At 59.0% G+C, this 4,339-nt stretch overlaps 1 non-coding gene across 1 annotated transcript; it reads right to left on the reverse strand.

Moving 5' to 3' along the window:
- Window positions 1-842: 842 nt before the first annotated feature.
- On the reverse strand, window positions 843-961 carry LOC131864953 (5S ribosomal RNA). Its single transcript, XR_009363679.1, has one exon. It is a non-coding gene; the product is annotated as a 5S ribosomal RNA (ribosomal RNA).
- Window positions 962-4,339: the final 3,378 nt, after the last annotated feature.

Here is a 4,339-nt window from a genome sequence, read left to right on the forward strand (position 1 = left end):
GCACCTTTCGTGCGCTCCAAGGTGCGCACGAAGTCGGAGCTCGGTTTGCCCCGGGTGCGCACCTTGGTGGGCGCCATGGTGCACTCCGAGGTGCCCAAGATTGGTGCGCAACAAGGAGCGCTCCGAAGTGCGCTCCAAGGTGCGCAGGTGCGCGCGAAGTCGAAAGTTGGGTTAATTGTCCGGTTTGCCTCGGGTGCGCACCTTGCGTGCACCTTCGCCAGGGTGGGCGCCTTGGTGCGCACACCTTGGCTGGGCTGCGCACCCGGGCGCGCACACCTTGGCACCCGCGTTTCCTTCATTTTAAATTTTTTTTTTTTACAATCTCTCAAGTGGGAAATTCTATAATCTCAACTTTTTTTGCCTTTTCAGGAAACTTTTGAATGGAGCGCATCATTGGTGCGCTCCGAAGTGTGCTCCAAGGTGCGCACCTCTGGTGTGCTCCAAAGCTCTCTCCAGCTGCGTGCACCTGCCCCGGCCGCGCACCCGGCCCCGCCCAGCTTCGCTCACCTGTCCCGGGCGTTTGGTGCGGAACCTTAGAGTAAGAAACATCACCGTGCACCTTGGCCAACGTGCGCGACTCGACCGAGCGCGCACTGGCCGAGGTGCACACCGATTTCACCTGGGTGCGCGCGCAGCACCTCGGGCGCACCGGGGTGCGCGCACAACGCCCGGGTTGCACCGTGGCCTGTGTGCTCGGGGCGCCTCGGGTGCGCGCTCGGTGTCGCCCCCGCGCGCGCGGTAGTGCGGGCAGCGCACCCCGGCCCGGCCCGGCCCCGACGAGAACGCAAACGGGCAAAAGGTTTATTCAAATAGCATTGCGACGCCCGGCGAAAAACTAAGAAAGGGTGCAACACCGGGACTTCCCGGGAGGTCACCCATCCTAGTACTACTCCGGCCCAAGCGCGCTTAACTGCGGAGTTCTGATGGGATCCGGTGCACTAACGCTGGTATGATCGCACCCGTTATGAGCTTGTCGCAGTGTGTACTTAGCAAACCGCGACCCACGTGCGAATCCACCCCGGCCACCCACCCCCGTCGAGGTGCACACCCTCCCTCGCGAAGTGCGCCCCGTTCGCCAAGTGTGAGCCCTGCCCGGGTGCGCGCACCTTGCTAGGGCGTCGGGTGTGCACCCGGCCCGGCCTACGTGCGTGCACCTGGACGGGGCGTCGTGTGCGTGCAGTGTCCCGTCTGCAACGCGGTGCCCACACACCACCTCGGGCGCAACGACCTGCGCTCACATGTGGGCCGAGTGCACCTTGGTGCATGTTCGGGGCGCCTCGGGTGCACGCTCGATCTTGCCCCGGTGCACCAAGGCGCTCGGTTTGCCCCGGGTGCGCACTTGGTGCAAGGTGGGCACCCAAAATAGGGATCAAGCACCAAAACACAAGTTTCGGGATGCAAAATGGGACCCAAGGACCACAAATGCGTTCCAAGACCCATGATGGGTCCACGAGAACAAAAATGTGTTCCGAGACTTAATAAACAAATATTGGGTTTTAGGAGAAGAAACATGCTCTGATGCCCAAAACGAGAATCGACCCCGAAAAGGCCACAGGCCAAAAGTGGGATGCGAGACAAAAAAAAATGGGACCCGAGGACCAAAATTGGGTTCCCAGGTCGAAGACAGGGCAACCGGACAAGAAACGACCTCTAAGGCTCGAAATGAGTCCCGACGACTAAAACTTGACAAGAAGCACCCATCAGGCACCCAACTCGACACCCATGGGATGCCGACCCACCCGGGCTTCCACCTAGCACACCTTGGCACCCACCCACCCTCGCACCCAACCTCGCACCCAACTTAGCACCTTTGAACCCACATTGGCACTCACCCTGACCCTGGCACCTTGGAACCCACATTGGCACTCACCTTGACCCTGGCACCCACCTTTGCACTCACCTTGGGACCCACCCTGGCTCCCACCTCGGCACCCACCCAGACACCCACCTTGGTTCCTTGGCACCCACCTTGGATCCTTGGCACCCACCCCGACACCCACCTTGGCACGCAACTTGGCTACTTGCCACCCACCTTGGCTCCTTGACGCCCACCCCGACAACCACCCCGTGACCTACCCTGGCTAGGGTTGGTGCACACCCACCCTGGTGCCCACCTTGGCACCCACCCCATGACCCACCTTGGCACGCACCTTAGTACCCACCCTGTTACCCACCCTAGGACCCACCCCGTGACCCACCTTGGCCAGGGTGGGTGCACCCACCCTGGTGCCCACCTTGGCACCCACCCATCCTAGCACCCAGCCTGTGACCGGGCTTGGAACCCAACCTTGCACCCGTCTTGGCCAGTGTGGGTGCGCACCCATCCTGGCACCCACGTTGTGACACACCCTTTAACCCACGCACCCTAGCAGCCACGTTGGCACCCACCTTGGAACACAACCTAGCAACTTGGCACCCACCCCGTGACCCACCTTGGCATCCACCATAGCAGTCGCCCACTTGGCACCCACCTTGGAACCCAAGTTGGCACCCACCTCGGCACCCACCTTGACACTTGTGGACCCACCTTGCCACTCACCCTAGCATCGACCCATCCTAGCACCCACCCTGGCACCTTTGCACCCTAGCACTCACCCATCCTAGCACCTAACCTGTGACCCACCTTGACACTCACCCTCGCACCCACCTTGGAACCCAACCTAGCACCCACCCACCCTGACACCAACCCTAGCACCTACCCACCCTTGCACCCACCCTGTGACCCATCTTGGCACCCACCCATCCTACCACTCAACCTATCACCCACCTTCTCACCCACCTTGGCATCCACCTTAGCACCCACCCACACTGGCACCTTGGCACCCACCTCGGGCAAGGTGGGTGCACACCCACCCTGACACCCAATTTAGAACCAACCGAGCATGTTACCCACCTTGGCACCCACATTGCAGCCCACCCTAGTACCCACCCTATGACCCACATTGGCATCCACACCCTAGCACCCAGGCACCTCGACACCCGCCTTGACACGCACCCTAGCACTAAACCTGTGACCCACCTTGGAACTCACCCTAGAACCCACCCACCCTGTGAACCACCTTGGCATCCACCTTAGCACCCACCCACCTTGGCACCCACTCTAGCACTCACCCATCCTAACACCCAACTTGTTACCCACCTTGGCACCCGCCCTCGCGTCCACCTTGAAACCCACCCTAGCACCCACCCACGCAGGAGCCCACCTTGGCACCCAACCTAACACCCACGCATCCTGGCACCCAACTTGTGACCCACCTTGGAACCCACCCTAGTACCCACCTTTGAACCCACTATATCACCAACCCACCTTGGCACCCACCCTATGACCCTCTTTGGAATCCACCCTAGCACGCACCCACCCTGGCACCCACCATGGAGCGCACCCTAGCACCCACCCACCTCGGCACGCACCTCAACACCCACCTTGGTGTGCGCACTGCGCCAACCTCTCAAAGACCCTATGTGGTGCGCTCCAAAGTGTACACCTTTGGTGCGCTCCAAGGTGCGCACCTTTGGTGCACACCGAGGTGCACACCAAAGTGTGCACCGAGGTGAGCACCAAAGTGCACTCCAAGGTGCACACCAAGGCGTGCACCTTTGGTGCGGTCAATGCAAACGAATTCGGAAGTTGGGGTCGATGTCCTAATCGCTGCTGCAGACTACACGTATGAGAATCGGACAAATAGCTTTATATAGGGGAGGTGTTGCGTTTGATGGGTCGACTCCCCTGGTTGTGTGCACTGCACCAACTTCAAAGACCCTGTCTTGTTTAAGAAGTCAAAAGTTGGGGTGGATGTCCTAATCATTGCTGCAGTCTACGCATGTATGAGAATCAGACAAATAGCTTATATAGGGGAGGTGTTGCATTCGGTGGGTTGACTCCCCTGGTTGTGCGCACTGCGCCAACCTCAAAGACCCCGCATAGCAGAAGAAGTCGGAAGTCGGATTTTGGTGAGCACCAAGGCGTGCACCTTTGGTGCGGTCAACGCAGACGAATTCAGAAGTTGGGGTGGATGTCCTAATCGTTGTTGCAGGCTACACATGTATGAGAATCAGACAAATAGCTTATATAGGGGAGGTGTTGGGTTTGATGGGTCAACTCCCTTGGTTGTGCGCATTACGCCAACCTCAAAGACCTTGTTTTCGTTAAGAAGTCAAAAGTTGGGGTCAATGTCCTAATGGCTCCTGTAGGCTACACATGTATGAGAATCGGACAAATAGCTTATATAGGGGAGGTGTTGGGTTTGATGGGTCGACTCCCCTGGTTGTGCGCATTACGTCAACCTCAAAGACCTTGTTTTCGTTAAGAAGTCAAAAGTTGGGGTCGATGTCCTAATTG

Source organism: Cryptomeria japonica, unplaced genomic scaffold (assembly GCF_030272615.1).
Source record: "Cryptomeria japonica unplaced genomic scaffold, Sugi_1.0 HiC_scaffold_98, whole genome shotgun sequence".
Lineage (NCBI taxonomy): Eukaryota > Viridiplantae > Streptophyta > Pinopsida > Cupressales > Cupressaceae > Cryptomeria > Cryptomeria japonica.